This window comes from Lemur catta, chromosome 14 (genome assembly GCF_020740605.2).
Source record: "Lemur catta isolate mLemCat1 chromosome 14, mLemCat1.pri, whole genome shotgun sequence".
Classification (NCBI taxonomy): Eukaryota; Metazoa; Chordata; class Mammalia; order Primates; family Lemuridae; genus Lemur; species Lemur catta.
Window position 1 is genome coordinate 14,667,841 of NC_059141.1, and position 24,183 is coordinate 14,692,023.

The following is a 24,183-nucleotide window of genomic DNA, read 5'->3' on the forward strand; positions in this document are numbered from 1 at the left end:
GGTTGAGATCAGGAGAAAAACTTACAACACGGCGGGCGGCGTGGGGAGGCGGCGGGCGTGCTGCAGGCAGGGCGGCGAGGAGGGGACTCGTCTGTGGGCTTCTCATTAGAGCTTCCTCCGCAGCCACTGCCCGGTTGGCAGCTGCCAGGAGCCAGTCTCTTGCTCAGATTTCAGAAAGGGCCAAAGCCTTAGATCTGGTGATGGGAGCACCCCATGCCCACTAAGGCCTCACCCCTCTTCTGGGTGCCGTGGAAAATGCGAGAAGGCGGGGGGGTTGTAGGGCCTGTCTGCAGCCTCCCAGACCTCAGAGCTACGAATGACTGTCTTCCTCCTATGCAAGAGGCCCTGTGACCTTTCTAGATGCCACCCAATGCTTGCAGGGTCCCCAGGACCCTGCAACCTAGATGAGACCAGCTTGGACCTGCACGCCACGGCCTTCAGCTGCCCAAAGCCCTTTCTTACGGGTCTGCAAATTTCCAGGTGAACTTTGTCTTTCTGCCCCAGGATCCTGTTAGCTGAATCGGTTCTAGCTGTAGACAGATTACCAGTTCCTCCAGATTGACACAAACATGAAACCCGGCCCCTTCCTTGATTCTAACACAAGCCCCCCTTACTCTAGGCACGTTTGCGAGTGAGGAGGATCAGACTCAGGGTTTGCAGAGAGGCTGCATCACCACGTTCCAAACATTAGAACGAGAGCATTCTTGTTCACTGAAGACCTTCCTGGGATCCCGGTGCTGAAATGTTCCATGGCTGCCCTACATCCGGGACTTTCCGGTTCTGTGCTGCCGGCTGACTTTTATCTCTGCTCCTCACCCTCCTCCTCTAGAACAGCAGTTCTTCACTGGGATCCACCTGCTTCCAAAGTATTCTGTGGGGTCCGTGAACTTGGATGGGAGGAAATTATCTTTGGTAGCCTCCACCTGAATTTTAGTATTTCCTTCTCTTGTAAAAACCATGGTAGTGTTAGCAGTACCTGGGACTGTGTCACCAAGAGAAATCCAGATAGTTTTATTTTGCATGACAGTTAAGGTAGATCTTGAAATATCATTAGTGCTCTGCTTTGATGTTCTGCTAGTTACCCGACTGCCCCTCGGTTGCTGAGTTCCCCCCATGCTCCGTGTCTGCTGAGACACTTAAGGGACCTGCCTGCCAACTCTTGAGCAGCTCTGGGCCTAGCAGTGAAGTTTTGTGTTCCCACAATTGGGCTTTAACCATAAACCTTGGAGGATTCAGGTGTTCTTTGTAAAGCAGCTGTGAACTTTCTAAATGCATCTGCAACAACTTATCTTTGTGAATCAGGATTTTCAACCTTCGGAACCGTCAAAACTGAGCGTCCAACATGACACGTGTGTTGCTCTTTCCAAGAAAGTCATGTCATATTGGCCACGATCAGGTCAAAAAACAGCCTTCCTATAGACCTGTCCTAAAAAATAAAATTCAAGTTAAAGTTGCATTATTTCAATGTGTTTAGAAGGTAGCACATAAATTACTTAACTATAATTTTAAAAATATTTTGATAACTGCATTCAAATACAATTGGCTTCCTTTTCATCTTATGTATTTTGTTTTATCCATTTAAAAATATTAATCTGAGAAGGGGGCTGATATGGTCACACAGAACAATTTGGTGTCACTAAGCTTGCTTTGACATTGCCAAACTCCAGCCCTTTCTCTGAGTAGGATCCAGCCTCTGCCCCGGACTTGCACCCCTCACATGCCTGTTTGTCCCCTGAATCCCGCCCATGATCGGTCCCACGTGCTGGCGAAGAAAGTGGGGAACAGGAAGATCTGGAAACTTTGTTCCTCATATTCGGAAGCATCAGGCCAGTCATTTGTAACGGCAAGAAGTGGTCACATTTGCCAGAATGTGACCAACAGAGAGGAGAACAGCCCTCAAATTTGGGAGCAGTGGTTTGTGGACAAGTAGAATTGTGTCAGTTTCCCAGTTCCCTTCCTGTCTCGAGAGTTGACGACTTTCATGGTTCTTACGTTCAAAGCGAAGAGCAGCCTCTGAAATGTATTATCCTAGAGGAGGCACAGGCTGACACGCTGAGGGGTGGGCCGGCCTCAGCGCCATGTCAGATGTGCGGCCAGGAGAGACACTCAACACATTGTTGGTAAATTCATGAACCAATGGGTGAATGAAGGGAGGATATGATGATTGTTTTTACGTGTCAACGTCAACTTATCTGGACTAAGAGATGCTGAGATCGCTAGTAAAGCTGTTTCTGGGAGTGTCTGTGAGGGAGTTTCTGGAAGAGACTAGTGTTTGAACCGGTAGACTGAGTAGAGAAGATTCGCCCTCACCAGTGTGGGTGGGCGTCATCCCATCCATCGCCAGCCCAAGGAGAACACAAAGGTGCAGGAAGGGGGAATTCGCTCTCGCTGTTTGATCTGGGACGTCCATCTCCTCCTGCCCTTGGACGTGGGTACTCCTGGTTGTCCAGCCTTCAGACCCAGGCCAGGACTTGCACCAGCAGCTCCTCTGGTTCTCAGGCCTTTGGACTTGGGTTTTGGATGCGAAATGAATTATGCCACCAGCTTTCCTGGTCCTCCAGCTTACAGGTGGCAGATCATGGGACATCACATCATGGCCTCCATAATTGTGTGAGCCAATTCCCATACTCTCCATCTCTCCCCCCCCATAGATAGATAGACAGATAGATAGATAGATAGATAGATAGATAGATAGATGGATAGATAGATTCTACTGCTTCTGCTTCCCTGGAGAACCCTGACTAACATGAAAGAATCAATATAAATTACTGAGGGAAAGTAGAGGGTGGGAGGGAGAAGTCCGTAAGCAGTGTTAGTCTCAGGAATTCAGGGGCCCAGTCCCATTCCCTAGCATGTGTGATTGTGTGTGTGTGTGAGAGAGAGAGGGAGAGAGAGAGTGTGTGTGTGTGTGTGTGTGTGTGTGTGTGTGTGTAAAATCAGATTCCAACAAGCATCACAAATACCCTGGAGAGGAACAAAGTCTTAGACGTGACATGCACTATTTCCTCCAACCCCAATGGAGACGCTACCGAGGTCCGAGATGCGCTGGCCTTTCCCGCCCCCACCTGCCTGCCCCACTTGCTCCTGTCCTTCTCCACACTGTGAAGGGGCCATTTGGCTTCAGGACAGAGACCACCAACCAGTGCACTGACTCTCCAGGGGGGAGGTGGGGAGCGGGCAGGGGTGGAAGTTGCAGGAGGCGGAGAGCATGCGGGAAGAAGGGGATTCTCTGCATTTTACATGGAAAAGCAAGATGCAGGGTGGCTTGTCCGTGTGCACACACTCTAGAGCAAATCCTGTGAAGATGTGTGACATGGTTTCAGACCTTCCTGGAAAGGACGGCAGGGCCTGCCTCCTTCTGCCTGGGATCCCTTTCCACACCTTACTGAGCGCCGGGCTCCAGAGGGTGAGACTGTATGTTTCTGAAAAACCAAGCTTGCAGCTGCTTTTCTGAGACTGAAAGGGAGTGTGTTAGCCCTAGGACTCCTTCCAGAGGGAGCTGGAATCAGGGCTTATAAAAGGCAAACTGTTCCTGAATTCATGGCGATGGCTGTCCACACTGTCTCTGCCCGCTGTGCCACGGTGTGTCCACATGTGCACCCACGGAAAGTGTGGTGGTGATGACAATAAGGCCGGGCAAAGAATTACCGAGTTCCTACTGTGTGCCAGGCAGAGAGGAGGGTGCAACGATGACTAAGCAATACCCTTACCCTGCACAGGGAGACCCCAGGTGAACCTAAGAGCCAGGCAGCCTCGGCCCCGGCTCTGTGGAGAGGAGGTCTGTGAGTCTGTGGGCCACCATTTTGTGTGGACTTGTACCTGATGCCTCTAGGACAGCGGTTTCCAGTGGCCTAGACGGTGGGCATGGCCACGCCGGTCCCGCCAATAGCAGGCTTCAGAAAGAATTTGGGTTTGGACATCTCCAGGTGTTTATTTGATTTTTCCTATTTCTTGGTTTTTAATTGGTTTCAGATGTGAGTACCCAATAGAAGCCCTGAATAAATAAAACAGATCATAAAATATGGCCAAGCAAAATGGGCGTGAGTAATCCCAGAGTGCATGGAAATGCACTTCCAGAGAGACTCATAAATAATGAGGTGGAAACAGTAGTCTATTTTCTCTTTAATGGAAAGCCAATTAGGAGCCCTCTCTGGACTGGCGGGAAGGAGCCAGGTTCCTTTGTTCTGTAATGAGGAGGTGGGGGTGGGGTGGGTGAGGGGAAGCCACTAAGCTTGCCAGACAGGGCAGAGCCAATGCTCTGGTCACTGGGCTGCAGAGAGTGGCGGAGTGGGAGGCTAGGAGCCTGGGCTTCCCGTGCCATGGTGGGCTTCTCCCGCTCCTTCCCAGTTGGTGCAGGACGGTCTTTAAGGCCAAGAAGACTTGGAAAAAAGAGCCAGTGGCACTGTTTGGAGGCTGTAGTGGGAAGAGTCTCTGTGAACTCAAAGAATCCTGTTGTCCCTGCCCCTTCCTCGGAGAGAGGCCCGAGGGAGCATCCCAGGGCAAGGCTGCTGGGGCGGCCAGCTCGGAGCAGCGGGGGCGGGAGCGGGGCCAGGATCTCAGTCCCGTGGTCCGCATCAGGCATCCCAGCAGCCCCATGGCTTCCGCATTGCTCTTGCTGTGTGCCGGGGTCTCCTCACTCCTGATGCTTCCACGCAGAGCACCGCAGACTGTCTAGTGTGACGGAGGCACAGCACCCTGCCAAGGAGGGCACTGAGAAACAGAGGATATGTGACTTTCTGAAGTCACCCAGCCTCTGACCCGCCGGACTGGAAATCAGTTCTCTTCACTCCCCATGAACTCCAGATGGCCGGTGCCCCTCCGGTAACTATGAGGGTCGTGGTGACCTCCCCTCGGGAGCATTAGAGACACCTATAGTGTAGTGGTCAAAAGCACAGGCTTTGGAGTCAGGTAGATGTCAACTTTATCCCTTAATAAAGGGGTAAAGATCACACCTTCATAGTTGGTGTGATCTTGGTCAAGTTTCTTAATTGTTCTAAGGCCGTTTCTGCGTCTGTAAAACAGGGCTAATGAACTTAGTTCCTACCTGACAGCAATAAATAGCAGTGAGACTGCTAATAGTTATTGTTATTAATATCAGAAGACTTTGTGGCCAGCCAGCCCTTGGGAATGGCTGGTGGGTTTCCCATGAAGTCTATCCTGGGCTTAGGAACATCCTACTGAGCTCCCACTTGCTGGGTGAAGACAGCACTCTCTGGAGCCCTGGCTCGGTGTTATACAAGGACCCAGGGAGGCAGCCGGGCATGGCCAGCCACAGTCAGCTCCAGCTTCGTGTTGCCCAGGGCAGAGAAGAAGAGAGGACTGGAGCTGAGCCTTCTTGGATGATCTGAGGATCTTCTGTGCTTTCCAACACAGAGTCACGGGGGAAATAAGAGGTCCCTCAATGCCGTGGCTGCCCCTGCATATCCTTCTAGAACAAAATTGGTAGCAGTTTTATGGAGAGAGGAATTCCCTGAGCATAGCAGCTCTGCTGTGCCGCAGCCTGGGCCAGGGCTTCTGGCAGAGGACCACGGCTGGAGAATCTGCAGCCTTTGTTCCTTATGATGAGTTTTTGGCAAGTGTTTTAGAAAGTCCGCTCCTCCCGCATTGAAATGGGTAAACCACTGCTCACCCATCTGTGAGATCTCAAGGAATTCCTTGAAAAGCAGAGAGGTCTGGAAGAAGAACATGAGTTCTCAGGGGATCTGACCATCGATGTTTGCCTCTGGCCACCTGTGGAATGTGGGCACATTCCATCACCTTTTGCAGGTCAATGGTTCAGCAGGGCAAGGAAGGAGGGATGAGATATTTGTGAAACACATAGGATGCACTAAACACCTTACCCCTCATCTCATGAGGTATGTCCTGGTATCTTCATTATGCAGGTGTGGAACCTGGGGCTCAAAGAGGTTGTACACTTTGCCCACTCTCAGACCCGGTGTCACTTGGAGCCTGATGGTTGCAAGCAACAGAAACTCATCCTTAAAGACCCAAGAAAAATCTGAGCAAGCAGGCCTTGCAAGGACAAGGATGGGGTCAGTTTTGGGGTTGGAGGTGGTAGGAGCTTGTAGACAAGCTCGCTGGGGATTAGAGGCAAAATGAGCTTTAATTTGCCACCCCGTTCAAAGTTTTCCTTCTTGGAAGAGAGAGTCTCGTGAGTGTGGCCAGGTGGCCTGGCCCTACTTTGGGCAAGGAGGACAAGGCACTTTGAAAGACAGTCCTACCCAGACTGAACACAACGGGAGAGGAGTCATCTCCAGGGAAAAATTGGGGTGCTATTACCCAAAGCAGGGAAGGGAGCACTGCCCTGCTAAGCCGGTAAGCACAACTGACGTCCGTTGATCATAGATCGAGGTGAGTGGCACAGCTAGATTCAGACCAGATCAGCCCCCGAGGGCTGCCAATAATGCCCACACGCTGACCCCCTGCCTCCAGGAGCCCTCACTTCTCTGTCCAGGCCTGTGGCTTCCTCTTTAGTGGGCCCCGTGATGCTGGCACTGCTTAGGAAGGGTTCATGCCCTGCTGGAGAGGAAATCTCTGAAGAGGGCAGAGAAAGGAGAAGTGAAAGAGATATAGCGACAATTTAAGAGCAAGAGAGTGCCATGGAGAAGTGGGAAGGGCCTGTGGCTTTTTCAACGTGGGAAAATGACAAATCACTAGGAAGTTTTGTGGGGGAAGGGGAACAGACAGGGACCAAATGTGGGGAAGACTTAGCGATACAGGAACCATTGGAACCAACTTAAATGAAAATGAGGCCAAGATATACTTTATCTATTTCTCAAATGTATTTGAGGTGTTTTATATTATAAAACATTTAGTCAATTAGAGGGTTAAACAAGAAATTGTGAATTTAAAGAAATGTAGAAGGTGATAATATATAATTAAAAATCTGTATTTGGGAAGTTTGAAATTTAGCTTAGAGCTTCCTGGCAGCTAAGGCAAAAAGGGAAACATGATGGGTTATATAATTTTCATTGTCTCATAAAAGGAAGTGAATCTGCAAGTCAGAAAACACAACCTTTCTCCTCAGTTATAAAGAAAAATTAATCTAGTGGGACATTAAATAGCCAATGGAAAGATTCTCCACTATAATTTTATTGAGCATGAGAAACATTATTTCTACGGTCATTATCCTGTGAAGTGTAGTGGAAAGTGAAGAGAGTTCCTATCAAGTGTCCTTCCCAGGGCTGGAAAGTTTCTCAAGGTTTATCAAGTTCAAATGCCTCTCTCTGCTTGTACGTTACTTCTGAAGCACCCCGTTATGAGGTGTGGGGCCTGTTTGCTCTGAGACCCTCTCTGCACCCTGCGTCTGCTCTGCTCTGTGTTTCGGGGGACACTGGTTCCCCAGGGTGCATCTCTCAGCCTCCTCTGTTGACCGGCTTCCAGCTGGGTTGGGCCAGTGGGAGAGGGACAGCGTGAAGAAGGGTCACAGGGTATTTCTCCGCATCCCATTCTGCCTTGGACAGTGGCTCTGGCTACATCCTTTTTCCTCCTTGGCTCCAGTTCTTCTGGAAAGATCCTTGTGGATCCAGTTTTGCCCCGGGCCCCCGGCTCACTCTGGTAACCCACCTCCTCTGTCTGTCCCTCCGGCCTAGGGAAGTGGCGGCTTCCTAGCTCCCTCATCACTAGGTTGACTTAGTGTCCCCTGCTTGGCTTCTCAGATCCTCCATGTCTGCAAAACCAATTCCTGCATCCATAGCCCTCTGTTTTCAATACTTTCCGGTTTCTGTTTCCTGGTACACTCTGCCTGGTACCCCACTAACCGGTCGTCTGGCCTTAACCCAAACATCTCAGGCAGTGGCAGCACATTTTATCTCAAAGGCAGGGCTGCCGGAAGGGGAAGGGGACACTTCAGACGGGGTTTGGTGTGTATGTAGTACCTCAACTGAAGAAGGGACTGGGAAGATCTTTCTGGGCAGGGGAAGACACATACAAGGGTTTGTCACTTGTAATGAGTATGGCATAGTCGGAGAACCACAAGGATTTTGTCTAGTTGGAAGAGAGGCTATGTTTATGCAGTAGACATGTTTTCAGTAAGTACTGTGGGCTAGCAGCCTGGGGGGCCCGGAAAAGGAGTGTGTGTGGCCCTGGTCCTCAAGAAGTCCCCTGAAATGATTCTATCAAACACTCTGGGGCTTTTGGGTTCCACCCACAATTTCTCCTAAGTGCCGCTCCGGTTTGAATCACTGATTATACAACAGATGATTTTTGCCTGCTGTAGTTTCTGTTTGCAAAGGCGGTCATTCATCTTAAATTCAGTCCTCTATATGAAAGCAGAGGTTGAAAGGAAGCTGCCCCCTATGTCTGGGAGGAGCTCCAGGCTCAGGGCTGCAAGGTTGACGAGTCTGACTCACTAGAAGAAAATTCTCAGGAGAGGTTGAGGTTTATTTGAATCTATTGGCATTTCTTTGGAAAGCTGCATAAAGGGGCAGATCCAGGGTTTTGGGGGACATGAAACCGGGGTCAGTTTCACGGGCATGGCACAGGGCCCAGTGCTGGGGAGGGATCCGCGCTTGGTTTCATGCGCTGCTGTCGCCATCTTGAAATTCTTCACAGTTTTTGAACAAAGAGCCCCAAGTTTTCATTTTGCACTTGCCTGTACAAATTACGTAGCTGGTCCTGCATGAAACGTATCATTTGGGGATTCCTCATTATAAAATCAACACAAAATGATAGAAATAAAATTAGGGACCAAGCCTTGGAAGTGGTACCTGGGAAAATAAAGTACCCTGTAGAAACCTGTTTCATTAACTTCACGGAAAATCTGCCTCTGCTTGGGGTCGGGGGGCCAGGCTGACCTCCGCAGTAGTCTTTAAACTGTGGTCTGGGGAGTCCCAGGGGTTCAGTGGATGGGGTGTAAAGGGGCCCTATCTCTGCCCCCCTCACCCCCCACCTTTTCTTTAACCAGAATAGCTCCACTTTGTTCTGAATTAGCAATTGAGTTTCAGGCTGTTTTTTCTTTCAGGGTCCCATGACTCACATAGTTTGAAAACTACTAGTTAGACAAACCACATCACACCAGGCTTTTTGTTGTAGGGAATTGTCTTATTTCAGAAAGGCCCCAGGTGACCTGCTGACCTGGGGTGTCTCCAGAGCCAGGTAATAATAGGCCATACTCTAATCTAAGGAGACTCTGCTGTATTTGCAGAGAGCTTTGAAATGTTCTGGGAAAAAAGCTGATCAGATGTGCAAGGTATTATATTCATGGAGAGAAAAACCCTCCCAACTCTTTACAAAATGGATTAAGCCAGTTTCTAAAGGCTACAGGTTTGTGTGATCTTAATCCCGCTCCTTACTCCTGATCCGCCACCTTCTTCCTTTGTTTCCAGGATGTGCACCTTCCCGGGCCTGCACCGGGACGCCCCCCTTCCCGGCTCTCCCCTTGGGAAGAGCTAAGGGACGCCTTCGCCCTCACACCCGCCTCGCCAGGGCTTCCTTTTTCTGTGGGCACATTTCACATTCACAGGCTCTGATCCCACGGAGGGAAACCTGAACGAAATATGGTAATTACGCCATTGTGCATGCAGCGACTCAGACTGGAGCAGCAGATGGGAAGAGTTGTGGATCACAACCCCATGCAATATTTGACAGAGTATCAGTCAAATATAGTTCACCCGGATCCATGTTTCTGTCAGTCCCTCTTGGCTAAAGTTTTTAAAGTGACAAGAATGACATTAGCTCTTCTCAAAGGAGTAATTCCTACCTCAGGGCTGCCCCGTCCAATGGGCACCCAGACAGAGCCTTCCATAGTCAAAAGGTGGGTTTTCCTAGAAGGGACCAGCCCCAGGCCCGGAGTCACCGTACAAGACCTGTGTTGGTCAACGTGCTGGGGACTCAGGCCATTTCACTGTTGAGGAGAGAAAAGGGTTGCCATGGGCTCCAGCTTTCTAGAGGGGCCATCCCCACAAATGGGGTCTCAGGACTGCTAGCCCTGTCTTAGGGCTCTGGCAGAGAGAGTACCCTGAGGGATGAAAGCCCATGTGCAAAGACAACGTGGAAACGTCTTAAGCAGTGGGAGGGCCCTGAGCCAGCACTGCCACCACCTGTAGTCTTAATAGTTGCTGCTGAGCAGCTTAGGATGTGTTGTTTTCTATTCATTCTTCCCTGGTTCCTTCTGTCTTGCTACCCCAGATACAGACTCACAGAAAACTACAACCTCTGTGACTGGTCAATTCCACCAGCACTTGTGACTTCTAAGGTTGCTTCATGCCAGGACCTCAGTGGGTGTTATCATCATCTCTCTAAAGTTGATTATGAGTCCAGGAGCTCACCTCTACCCACCATCAAATCAATATGTCTGCTGTTGGGAACTGCATGTGGAAAGTTGGCTTTGTTCCTCTATCTTTAAGCTGGGTAGACCCACCTACAAACCATGGCCGCCAACTGTTAAAGATGACCCCTACCCTTTGCTGTGGCTAGTGTACTCCCATTTACCCTTTGAAACCCGTGTCATTGGTCACCTCCTCCTGGAAGCCTTCCTGGACACCCTCAGAAACAATCATTCTCTTCCTCCCCAGGGCAGTACTTGGGCTTTGTATATACTTCTGTTTCTGCACCTATCCCATGGCATCCTACTCACTTTTTTTGCTCCTTCGATTTCCCTTTCTGGTTATGATCACTGAGCCTTCACAAATGTTTACCTAATTGAATAATTGAATTGCTTAATTAATAAGGTAATAGCCCATGTGACATTATCCACAGAAAATGCACTACACTTGATCTTAGCCAAAAGGCCGAGAAGTGATAGAAAAATGTATGATTTCCTGTAACTGCCAAGATCTATTTCTGTGTTGCTAACCTGTGTTGCTAAATGTGGCCACATCTCTTGTTTCTCAATAATTTCTCATGAGATGCCCTGCATGCTGGAAGTCTCCCTGACGCCTCCTCACTCTCCACGACTTGCAGGGTCATTTGCCCGAATGCCCTCTCCCTCCACACTGACTTCTCTCTGCTGACTTCTCCTCTCTGCTTGCCCTGCCTCACTCACGCTGCACTGTTGAGGCCTCTGCTCCTTGGAGCATGAGGGGTATGAAAGGATTCTTTGGGCACCACATTTTTTTGGATGAATAGCTTTGTCATCATGGCAACCCTGTCATCAGGGCATCTCCTGTGACTGACAGCAGGGTTGGGGCTCTGTGTCTGGGATTGCTCCAGTCATCCTTGCCCAGCCCCTAATGGCTCCAGCTCCAAGGGCTCCTCACGGAAGGAGGAGACTGAAGATCAATAGCACCCCTTTGTCTAGGGCTCACAAATGGCTAATTAATTAATTACACCTGGTCACACAAAGAACTGGTTGGGCAGGTGCTCCCAGAGCTGCTGCCAGTTACAGAACTACAAACAGCTGGCAGGGAAGGGATGGGGAGAGCTGGGTCAAGAAGTCAGGAAGAGCCTGTTGAAAGAGAAGACAAGTCCTCCATTCTCATGTCACGGCTGTGTCTGGGAATGTTTCAATTATTATATCTATTGTTGTGTAAAAAACAACCCCAAAGCTTAGTTGTCTAAAACAACTACAGTTTATGTTTTCTCATGATTCAGTACCTTGGACTGGGCTCAGCTGGGTGGTTCTTCTATTTTATGTGGTATCTGCTGGACCATCCAAGATGGCTTCTTTTCTCATATGTCTGGTATCTCAGATGAGAGAGATGTTTCTCCAGTAACTAGGCACAGTGTCTGGCACCCAGGAGACTCTGGGGAAATATTCAATGATAGAATAAATAAATGAGTGTGCAGGCTGGGCATGGTGGCTCATGCCTGTAATCCCAGCATTTGGGGAGGCCAGGGTGGGAGGATTTCGTGAAGCCAGGAGTTTGAGACCAGCCAAGGCAACACAGTGAGAGCTCATCTCTATAAAAAATAAAGAAATCAGTCAGGCATGGTGGTGAGTGCCTGTAGTCACAGCTACTTGGGAGGTTGAGGCAGGAGGACTGCTTGAGCCGAGGAATTTGAGGTTGCAGTGAGCTATGATCACACCACTGCACTCCAGCCTGGGCAATAGAGCAAGACCTAATCTCAAAAAACAAAACAACAATAAAAGCAAAAAATAAATGAGCATACATTTGTAAGAGAGAAGAGCTAAGTTATTCCATTTGAAGGTGTGGGCTCCCGGCATAGTGAATGGTGAGTGTTGTGATGGTCAGAAAGATTCTCAGAATTAGGAAAGAATATTCCCTGAGAACATCTAGGTGAGGTCTGGGGTCTGGTCTTCTCGCTTGGCAGCAAGTTGGGGCTGCCTGCAGAATGCAGCCTCTAGGGTCTGCTCAGACTGTAGGAACAGGGACAAGTAAAGTGATCTGGTGGCTCTAGTCATCCCAGGCACCAGAGGAAGACCCTTCTTGCTCTTGCTTCCTGGTGGAAAACAGGAATTTGATTCCCATTTCTGCTTCCATTTCTGGTTTTGCTTGTTGGACTTTCAAGGGGATAGAGGGAAGAGATAACAAAGAAGAGAATGGGAAAGTTAGGTGCTAAAGGGAAACTCTGGAATATTAAGGCAAATCCTATGAAACCTGGCCTGCTTGAAGAGCCTAAGGCCTCTTGGGAAATCAGGGGTGACAGCTCTCTGGAGCACCAAGGAAGATAAAGGCTGCCCCAAATACTGAAGAGGAATTCCACACAACAGTCAGAGACCTACTGAGGGAGGAGAGACCAGCAGCTGGAGGATGCAGTAAAACAAGAAATGAAGATAACCTGGAGAAGATAGGTTCTCTGAATTCTATGGATCCTGGAACCAACCCTGGAATGGCAGCTCTAACAGATGACTGCAGACTTACTGGCTTAATACAATACGGATGGATTGTCTTACACTTCTGAGGTCAGCAGTCTAGATCAAGGCACTGGCAGGGCTGCATTGCTCTGGAGTCTGCAGGGGAGAATCTGCTTCCCTGCCTTCTTCAGTTTCTAGAGGCCACCTGCATTCCTTGGCTCCTGGCCCCTTCCCCGCATCACTCCAATCTCTTTCTTCCATCATCACGTCTCCTATTATTGATTCTGGTCCTCCCGCCTCCCTCTTGTGAGAACCCCTGTGATGACACTGGTCTCACCCAGATAATCAGAACAGTCTCCCCATCTCGAGATCCCACCCTGCTGAGTCTTTCTTACCATAGAAGGTGACATGTTCATAGGCTTGGGATCAGGATGTAGACATTTTTGGGAGGCCATTATTGTCTACCGTAGCATCATAAAAGCGGGGTGGCTGTCCCAGCCATGAAAAACCCAAGGGGTCCCTCAGGGAAGATTGTGAGCCACCTGGAACCTAAGAGAACCCAGGAAGACCCAACATGGGGCTCTAAGATGGGGACTCAGAACAAATACCATTGTCATTGTTACCCACATATTTCCACGTACCCAAGGCTGTTGTGACACAAGGAAACCAGCATTGTATTCAGGACCCTGTTATCTAACAGACTCCACTCTTCCTGGTCTGCTGGGATGAAGGGGGGGCACCCCCGAGAAATCAGTGTTCCTGTGAGACCTTGGATAGTCACCGCCTTGTGTCATATGAAAGGGTGGGGCTATGCTGCGAATTTTTTGCTACTTTTTTTGAGGCAGAGTCTTACTCTGTTGCCCAGGCTAGAGTTCAGTGGCATCATCATAGCTCACAGCAACCTCAGACTCCTGGGCAAAAGCGATCCTCCTGCCTCAGCCTCCTGAGTAGCTGGGACTACAGGTGTGCACCATGACACCTGGCTAAGTTTTCTTTTCTTTTCTTTTCCTTTTTTTTTTTTATTGTAGAGACAGGGTCTCACTCCTGTGCAGGCTGGCCTCAAACTCCTGGTCTCAAGCAATCCTCCCACTTTGGCCTCTCACACTACTAGAATTATAGGTGTGAGCCACGGCACCTGGCTGAAAAGTTTTTGCTACTTTTGATAAACACAAAACTCTAACCCTCCTGAACATTCATTTTATGCAAAAACAGGGTTTGTTTTTGTTTTTCAAATTTAAAGTTATAAGGCATAGTCTTTTGCAAACTATACCTCCCAGAGAGCCCAGTGAGCTATACCACCTGGTGAGACTGTCTGAGCCAAAGGATATCTAGGGTCTCTTCCAAATTAGACTTTCTAGAACTGCACTGTTCAGTATGGTAGCCTGTAGCTAATGTGGCTTTTATAATTAAAATTAAACATTCAGTTCCTTAGTTGCACTGGCCAAATTTAAATGCTCAATTGCCACACAGTATCACACAGTGCATGTTAGTTTTATTGGACATCATCACAGAATGTTTTATGGCACACTCTCCTTGCTGTCCAGCTTGTGCATACACAGTCACTTCCCTATGCCCCAGGCCACGCGGTATCCCTTCTGCAAGATGTGACTTACTGTGGCCCTTTAGGGGGAATCACTTATCAAGAGGAGATCCGATAGAACACGAAAGTTCTGATAATATAATAGGATTCAGGCCTCGGTGCCTGGGGAAAGGAACCCAAAGGAAATGGCAAACAGGATGGAAGATGACTTGCTTGTTTGGGGGGTAAACTCTCCTGCTCGTGAGGCAAGTTTCCATCAAGCCAGACTCTGCCTCCAGCCCTCTTTTCTTCTCCTGAAAGGCCGTGAGGATCCCCACGTCGGTCGTCTGGTGAGCAGCTCCACCCTGGGTGAAACTGAGGCTGGTCTTGAGGGAAATGGACCCGACTTTCCTTCTCTTGCCGCTGGGGAGCCTCCTCCAGCCCAGCCCTCCATGTCCTGAACCAAGAGCTCTGTCTCCAGGGAGCTCTCAGGAAAGGCGAAGCCACCCCCCTCCTGTATGTGGGTCACTGTGCCTCCTGGGGACAGGGGGGCTGAAGCCCATGATCATTCTGAAAGCATTTCTATATCAGGCATTGGCAAAATTCAGGTAGGCTCTTTTTCTTGGTTGGGGAATTCAGGAACCAGAGAACAGGTGAGACAGATGGATTTGGGGACAGAAGAAGCTCAGCCCTGTCCAGCTACAGATGCCCATGGGAGAAGGCGCTGTGCCCCCCAGGCTTCAGCCAATCAGCAGGTGGGTCTGCACATGCTCCGTCCCAGCCTGGCTGTCTCGGCAGGGCTCCTGTGGACTCCCACCCGGCCCAGGCCAAGGCCAAGGTGGGGTGGGTGGGGCTCCAGCCACTTCCTGCTCCAGCCAGGCCCCACAGCTGGGCGGAGGACCCCGCAGAGCCGGGGCAGGATGGCTGACTCTGCCCACCGTTCTTCAAACACACCCGCCCAGGGCTCTCATGGAATCTGCCCTTTCTCTCGGGCAGGGAGTAATGAAAATGAGCCTGTCATTTTCCTGAATGGACATATTTTACGGCTGACTCAGAGTCTTCTAGAGCTAGTATTAGTGGGAACTAAGTGAAACTGCAGCGGGAAGGGGAACAGAAGGGTTCCTATTCCCCAAGATGGAACTCCAAAGTACATTCTGAACACAAAACGCTGTTACGCTGTTTAAATGGTTCCTCATGTCTTAAAAAAAATAAAAAATAACAATAAAAGCCATAAAGCATTGCAGTGTCATTAAAAACAACCAACTCAAAGCAGTATGTTCCCACTTCTCAAAATTTTGTGCTACACACTACGGCGAAGGGAAAGTGTGAATACCTCCTGACTCCAGGATGTCAAGCTCTAAATTTTCTTTGGTTCAATGTGTTTTTCAATTATAAAAAGAATAACAAGATGTTTGGAAAATTGGGAAGATTACATACTGACTCCCCCTGGCCCGTCCCAGTTCTCCTTTATATGACCTCACAGCATCTCACAATGAACCAGGCTTCAAGTTGGGTTCTCAAGTTCAACTCAAGTTTGGAAGTTAAGATGAAGACTTTGCAACTCATTTCTTTGGAAAACTGGGAGCGGGAAAAGACGCAAGAAAAGGAAGTGGAGCAAGAGGAAGGGCTGGTGTTTTCAGAGGACAAACCAAACAGCACCAGGGAATGTGACATCTGGACGGGACCCCCAGGGACCTTTTATTTATCCAGAGGTCCTCAAGCCTTTAATTAATTAATTTTAATTTATAGCAGCAGACCCCATCCCCCCTTTTTTCAAGTGACATCTTAAGCAAAAGGCACAATACCTAAAACAGATAAAAGTGGTATTTCCAGAGCCCTACGCCGTGGCATTCCTCTAACCTTCCTCCTGAACACCCAAGGGCTCCCGGACACACAGTCTGCAAACCACAGCTCTAACCCAACTCCTGAATATGCCGATGAGGAAACTGAGGTACAGAGACAGGAAGTAATTCACTAGAGAAGGGCCGGGAAGGTTTCTCTGAGACCATGTGGCATGGCCTGGCAGAGACGCCTGGAAACTTAGAAGTGAAGTGAGGTGGGGGGCAGGGATTGGGGGTGGTTCTGAAAGAGCTGACCATGAGATAACCTGGAGGAACATGACTGTGGATTGTGAGAAGGAGACCCCACAGGTTCCCGATGTCCCTGCCCTGCTCCAATTGGACCAGCTACTCCAATTCTGGGGTCCTTCTTGAGCTCTAGGCTTATGGGCCTAACTCCATACATGCATGGTTACAACTTATGCGTTTGACTCAGGAACATAGGGAACAAATGCAAAAAGCAGTCACTTTAGAAAGCCTTGCAATCATCAGTTTAGAGCACGAGTGCAAATTTGTTGCATACGATTCCCCACTTTCATTCCACGCCCATGACAGACATTGCTAATCAATCGTAGCACCTTTTCCTGCTGAGCATAGATACATTCTCAAAATTATTTTCAACATACTGCTCCAGGCAGCCATTACCTTTGAATCAAGAGTTGGCCCTTAAGATGAAATCTCTTTGCTCTTCCTGGTTTGTGGCTGTGCTGATTGTTGTCCTTGGCATCGTGGCCGCATACTTCTACAGCCTGCACCTCAGAGGAGAAGCCCGGAACTGCATTTCCCAGAATCCCCTTCCCTGCACAGCTCCAAGTTAGAGCCTGCCAAGTTAGAGCACTGCTGGGAGAACTGGGAGGTGGGGGAGAACCGCTATCACTCTCTGGCGGCAACTGCAATTTGACTCACAGGCAAAACTCAAAGCCTTGAGAATTGCATGCCCTGGCGCTTCCGGCTGCTGAGGTTGGTGGCTGCAGCAGCTGCTGAGATTGCTGGGGCCTTTACAGCTTCCAGGTGAGCTCCTGTAAATTACCTGCCTCTGGCAGCTGCTGGCCTGACCTTTGTTTCTCCAGCCTTTCCAGCAATTGTGCAAGCGTCAATTCCCTGTATTAGAGCCCTTCCTACTCGGAATACCTAGAGTGGCTTCTGTTTCCATGACCCACCCCCTGCGGGTACGGTAACATTAACACCTTGAGGGCAGAGAACAGAACTTGGCCGCAAGATGGATATTCCCCAACTTGCTCAACACGCAAGGCAGATTCTTATTGCCTTTGCTCTTCCTGTTTTCTGTGTTTCTTCTGTGGTCCACCCACACAGAGTGCAGAAAAGACAGCAACGGGAGGGAGACTCCCAAACAATCAGAATAATGGCATCATAGACTGTAGAACCCGAAGGACCTTTGTATGGAAGCAAGTTGGTTCTTTTCATTTTATTGATGGGAAAAACTGAGGCCCAGAGGGGAGAGTTATGCTAGTTAGTCCCAGAGCTGGGGCTGGAAGCCAGGCCTGCTGTCCTGGAGCAGCTCTCACCCTCGGACCCCAGGGTCTCCAATAAGGAGATTCATCTGCACTTGTAAGGAAGGCACAGCCACGCTGAAACTTTGATGTGAGGTGGTAAACACCTGGCGTAAGGCAGGCCCAGGTTAGTGAATTCTCCAGCCTGCCCAGGCTGGGGGAAGGGGAGGGGCAGGTCTCATGACAGCACTAGAATATGAAACCACATTGCCCTAATCCTAACTCTACTACGGAAACCCTGTCACTCTTCCATCTGGTAACAGGCCCCTCATCTTCAAGAAATCCTTGTTTCTGTATCTAATTGCTAGGAAACGTCATGAAATTAAAATCAACTGTGTCACTTTCTCATTGCAATCATTCTCTTGTGTCCGCTGGCCCTGGGGTTGTGGGCTGGCTCAGATCAGACTTCCTCGTGGCAAGGCATTGACTTAGCAGAGAAGGAATTTACTGGAAGACTATGGGGAGCGACAGAATTATCAGGAAGGCAGGAGAGCCACACTTGGAAACTCTGCCCTACATGGCGGATGCCACTAGGGACGCTGGACCCCTTCTGGTGCTGGTGCCCCTGCGGCCGCCATAGCACTGCCAGAAAGAGTCCGTCGCCACCTTTCTGTTTTGTGATGCCAGCTCCAGATCCATTATCCACGTCTTCCTCTGGTCCCTGGCAGCCGGAGGGTCCCCTGGTGGGCCCCGATGCTAGGCAGCCACATGACCAGTTGCACCATCGCAAAACCCATTCTCTTCCTACTATACTATTAGGTTCCTTCCCCCAAACATAGCCTCCTCCCGCTTCCTCAGTACCATACACGAGGAAATATAAAATTATCTCAGGCTCACTTCACCCCAGGGGTCCAGATGTTCTGAGAACCAGCTACCTGTGCCTGCCTGACAGCGCCGAGTTCGTGCACTCTCGGGAGAGCAGGCAGTGGGGCCGCTGCGTGGGGGTCTCTCTGTGGGTACTGGCAGAACCTCACTAAGTACCTATCCAGTGCTAGGGAGGCACGAGGAGGTTTTCATACATTGGCACTTTGGAAATAAATGGGACCAACCAATGAAAACAAGCAAAGGCTATTTGATCTGAGCCTGCTATAGCAAAGGACTCAGCCACCATCATCTGCGCTTTGGCAGAGACTGAAGGCAGGCAGAGGAGTGGGACCCCCTGGCAGGCACCTGGGCTGGGCCTGGCCCTGACCCCAGGGGATTGCCCCCCTCCCCAGCCCCGGCCTGACCTGGGAGCAGAATGCACAGGGCGAGGAGGGGTTCTGGCCTTGTAGACTTTGCCCCAGCCCTCTTGGGGTCTGTCCCTGCCCAGACCAAGGCCTGTCTGGTCTCTAAGACTGCAGCCAAAGAGCGCTGGGCAGAGGGGAAGCGCGGCTATGGCTGGGATGGAAACTGTGCCTGGGCCTCAGCAGTGGCCACATGACTTCAGCATCCTGGCCTTAGTTTCCTCATCTGAAAATGGGGACAGTGAAGGCTCCTGCCTTGGAGGAGGGCCATTTTGAGGATTCATGGGACGATGTGGGTCAAACCCTTGGCCAAGGCCTGGATTGGGCTGGGCCCCTCTGGCCCCCGCCACCCCCAGTGCTCCCTTTCTCCCCTTTTCTGCTGTTGCTTGAAGGTGGTTTCATTTCATGATGACCCTGAGACAAACCAAATACAGATGGTTCATCTGACTGTCCTGCTTCAAAGACGTACCCAAACTCTTCAGTCCCCACAAAGTCCCCAAGTAGGACTTCAGGATTACCTGTGGCTGGGAATTATCCATATATCTCTAGGGACATGGCTGCCCTATGTCCCCAAGACCCAGGAACTGCTCCTGGGGAGCCATTCTACCTGCAGCCCTCCAGGCTCAGCCCTCCCACTTTGCAGATCAGCAAACTGAGGCCCAGAGCAGAAAGCGACTTGCTCAGGGTCACATGGGCTGGGATAGAGCCAGAGGCAGGACCCAGGATTGCTGAAGCCCAGGGCGGGGCTCTCTGCATGTCAGCTGCAGCGCTGACTTAGCTGTGGAGGATGGGTCCCCTCAACGACACCTGGAAACCAGGCAGGCTGAGGAGCACCAGAGGTCACGGCCTTCAGGACCCACCTCAGCGAGGGAGAAACGAAGGGGTGTGTGTTGGTGATCTTTGTGACATCCTTGACCCTCTTGCCACAACCGTCCCCCTCCCCCTCCCAGGTTCTTGATCTCCTTCCACTTTCTCGCCTGCAGAGAACTTTCTCTGAGACTATTTACCGCCCTGGAGGTAGCAACGACTGACAGCAGCTTGGAGCATGGTTTCTACTTTAACTCGGGAGATAAAGCCAGGATAGTGGATCCACAGATGAGCCTGAAGCCACACATCTGCCCCAGCCCTTTGATGTGCCATCTACCCAGAGTCAACTGCATTTCACTCCGCAGCTGACATTAGACTCCTCTCTTAGGTCAGCCAGAGGAGGAGGCAGATTCAAGTTGTGCTACAGTGGCCTGATTCCAACCCCAGAGTCTGGTCAGTTCGTGCCGATGCCACCCAGCTAAGATTTGATGTGCAGCTACAACAGGAAGCTGCAGCAAACTTGCAGTGAGGGTAGAGGAGGGGAAACAGAAGCTTTCTTTTATAATATTGGAAAGGGGAGCACGTGGGGTGTGGATCGAAAGTCAGGAAATTGCCGTTCTATTCTTGGCTCTGCAATTAGCTTGCTGTGTGCCCTTGCGCAGGTCACTTCCCTCCCGGAGCCTCAGTTTCCTCATTTTATATAACCAAATGGAGGCTCTTCAAGGCTCTCCCTTTCGGCTCTAAAGAGCTCATGATTCTAGCTGGGTCTCTGACCGTCGGTGAAGAAATCAAAAGATTAGTTTCATTTCATAACTTGGGCCCCTCAGCACTTCCCAGTTGGGGCTGGGAACGGGACCAGGCATTCACTGACCAAACTAATCTGAGTTTCAGGGAGGTGGCCAGCAGCCTGGGCTGTCAGAAACCTCACCCAAGAAGAGGACAGGGCCGGACGCAGGCCGGACGAGAGCTTAGTTCCACCACCCAAGGGCTGTGATTGGTGTCCAAGCACCCGATGTTTATTCAGACTGGAGCCGTGGCCTTCATGGGCTCAAATGTCATTAGCTGCTGGTTTTGATCAATGGGAGACAGTGAAAGCAACAAATACGAATGTCCGTTTGCTGGCAAGTGCAGTCGCCTGTGGCATTTAATTAGCATAATTGACCTGAACTGGAACTTTTTCTCCACCTGAATTTAAAAATACACCACTGTCCCCCCCACCCCAATACATCTGAGAAACTTTCTTTTTTTTTTAATGAGGTTTTAACTAAAGCCCAATATCAAAACACCATATAATACTTTTATCTCATGGAAGACATTCGATGCTTATTAAAATATTATTGCTTTAAGGCTTATTTTGATTTTTTGCCCAAGAGTGTGTGCAGAGCCCTGCGACTCAGATAATAACAAAGAAACCTTAAAACATGAAAAAAACACATGAAAGGTAATATGTTCCCCATTAGTCCCAGTATCATTTCCCCAGGATTACTGCTTTCCAAATATAGCATTAGTTTAAAAATAAAAGGCCGTTTACAGTAATGGGACACTTGGTACTACTTTGGAGTATGTGGGCCCTCCAAGCGGCTTGTACAACGGCTTCATTAAGCGGGAACTGCAGGGGAGAGGGCTGGCTTAAAAAAAAAACCCAGCATGCCTCCTCAAAGGCCCCCCAGACAGGCCACCTACCCTGACCCAAGGCCCGTGTCTAACAAGCTCTTAATTCTGTTTTCAGAACTGCTTTTTCGTGCATTGTTTCTTCCAGAGATGAAAACATTTTGGAAGCTGACAAGTAATCGATTGAGCGCCACCCGGGAAGAGAAGCGACATTCTGGAACTCCGCATTTGGCCTCACGGTGGGGGGAGTGTGGCTGCCATCCATGCTAAGGGGGTCTTTTTGGGTTTGGGAGGTCTCTTTTGTGCTGGGAGATCTTGCAGCTGAGATTTCTGCCCGTTAGCAAGCACATGGGCCATGTGTATAGCTCGGTTTATTTGACTGGGACATGCTGTGGTGGTTGTTGTCAGGGACAGCTAAAGCCCATTTTCAGTTGGATGAACTAATCTAGCCAAGGGACAGAACCATTATATACATGGGCTCCGTCAAGTGGCAGCGAGGGCCACTCCAGTTTGCTTCCATGGGCTGGCCTGTCTTGAGCACCCACTGGAAGCTGCCAGCCTTCTGAGGGCCCCTGAAGAGACTCATGTTGCACATTTGCTATTTTGGTCCAACAATGCAGGCCCCTTCCGGTTTCGGGAGCCGGTCTCCTGGCACTCAGCAAACGCCCAGCTTTAAGAGGCCTCGGAGAGCCAGGGAGCACAAGCTTCCAGCCTGCAGGGAGGCAGAAGCTCTCCTGGTTTTAAATCCCCAACTAAATGCCAACCATATCTTGTTGTCAACAGAGAGGGGAAGATCAAGAGAGGGCGATGGAAGAGAATGGGGAAAGGTAACAAGAGCTGCAATTTATTGCCCTGAGGCTTGCGTTCTCCCCAGAGGCAGGTGGCCTTGTCGGGCAGGGGTCTGCCCCACCGGTGCCGCCTTCCTTGCATGGAACCCATTACACACTGGTCAGGGGTTGGGGATGGTGTCTCTTGGCGTGGGGAAGGATCCCACCTGCCTGTAGAATTGGCCTCATCTAATTCCTGCTCTCGATGCTCTAAACTCCTCCTTCAAGCCAAGAACGCTCTTTATATCGCTAGCCCAGCGGCTGGCACAGAGCAGGCACCAACTCTCTTGATCTGAGAGAACAAGCGCCCGAGGGTACCAGCCTCGGGAAAAGACCAGAGGCCAGGGGGCATGGCCAGCCCTGGGCTGGTTGCCCCCATGAGGACTGCGGTAACTGCCGCCATTCATCAAGCACTTACTACTGTGGACCCTTTCATTTGGTCCTCACGCCACCACCCTGACTTAGTAATCTTACCACGACTGACTTGGGGGGAAGCAGGGTGCAGGCGGGTTGATTAACTTGCTTAAGCTCACACAGCTAGCGAGCGAGGCCTTGGCCGCCATGCTGGGCCTTCTCTCTTCCCGCTCATTGGCTCCCAGTCCTGGGCTTGCAAGTGGCTCAAATGCCCCTTGAAGAAGGAGAAGGTGGAGTCAGTCCCTTTGAACAATGCTTTACTTGGAGTCACTGCATTTCCCTAAGGACACTGCTTCCTTGGGAAGTGATCAACATCACAGGGCTTGGATGCGGCCCCAGTGGGGCCTGAGTACTGTGCGCCGATGCACTTTGGTGCCGCGAGGAGAGGTACAGGTCAGCCCCACATGCTTCCTGACCTCCAGGAACTCGCGTGCCTGGAAAAAGAAACAACTAAGGGCCGTGTTACATTTAATCCCAGATTGGGATAGTCGCAAAGGAATTTGCATCATAACATGGAGTTGAGATTCACCTTAGAGATCACAGTCTTTATCATTAATGGACAGATGGGGAAACAGGGACATAACGAAGGAAAGCCGTCTGTCCAAGGTCAACCAGCTAGCAGGGAGGCATGGTCTCCCGGCCCCCAGCCTCCTGTCCCTCCTCTCCGGGTTCTGCAGTGGCTGGTGAGACTGAGTGGGAGAGAATGGTGGTGAGCAAAGCTCTTCAGGGAAACAGGGACTGGGTGGGACCTGGGAGGGGTAGAAGCAGGCCACCAGGAGAGCGTGTGAGGATGCTCTAGGCAGAGGAGGTGGCATGCAGGTGATGCGGCATGTGGGACATGGGAGGCTGGGGGGTAGGTAGACTGCACTCCCCAATTCAATCTTCCTGATGAGCAGAGCCGCCGGGAGGGCTGCGAGGAGGATGACCCAAGGACGGAAGAGAGCCGGGGTCAGTGAGCAACGTCTGGCAGGAGCATGGGGGAAGGAGGGGTCTCCCATAAAGTGTGCTTAAAGGACAGTACTGTTAACTCCTCTGACCTCCTGACAGATCCTGACTGGGGGTTAGGAAAGGACTCTGCTACTCATTAATTTTTTTTCATAGACAGTTTCCTGCTCACTCGGACTCACCTGGTGCTGATGTCAGCAGACTTCTGCATCTGTTCCCCGGGACCCATCACCTGCCAAAGCCCTGCTGCCGGCCCTGCGGGGGGCAGGGGGAAGGAGGGTAGATGGGTCCAGCAGAGTCACTGCAGGGCCAGGGTAAAGACAGCATGGAGCCGTGGCGCCCCATAGGCCCATGGAAAAGCCTCTGGTCTCTTGCATTTCACATGGGCTGCGGTGGCCACTGCTGGGGCAAGGCCACATTTCTGCCGAGTCAGGGCCATTTCGGCCTGTGCTCACCTGTAATAAGTGAGTCTCTGGGAGACATTACCATATTGGATGTGGGGGCCACCCAGGTAAGGCAAGAGGACAGTCTAAAAGCCAGAGGTTATGACTTTTGATCTAAGCATTGGCTTTGAAATATTCAAAATTCCCCTGCAACCCAGCTGGGTCCGTGCCGTCCTTCATTCTTCTGAGAAAGAGGAAAAGTAAGTCAGACACGGACCAGCCTCTAGGCGGCTTGGTGGGCGGGGAGCTGGCGGGGCCCTTTGGCTAAAGTGGATGAAGCTTGGGTGAGGGCAGGAACGCAGCGGCCCGACGGGGCTCAGGCAGGGTAGACAACTCCTTGGGCTG

At 50.5% G+C, this 24,183-nt stretch overlaps 1 long non-coding RNA gene and 1 pseudogene across 2 annotated transcripts; both read right to left on the reverse strand.

The window, feature by feature from the left end:
- Positions 1-1,398: 1,398 nt before the first annotated feature.
- On the reverse strand, positions 1,399-16,774 carry LOC123649865. Of its 2 annotated transcripts, none has more exons than XR_006739164.1 (3): positions 16,700-16,774; positions 11,536-11,684; positions 1,399-1,426 (listed from the first exon to the last, which is right to left on the reverse strand). It is a non-coding gene; the product is annotated as an uncharacterized LOC123649865 (long non-coding RNA). The 2 variants fall into 2 exon arrangements; XR_006739163.1 differs by lacking the exon at positions 1,399-1,426 and adding an exon at positions 5,671-5,730.
- LOC123650532 lies at positions 10,628-10,742 on the reverse strand (annotated as a pseudogene).
- Positions 16,775-24,183: the final 7,409 nt, after the last annotated feature.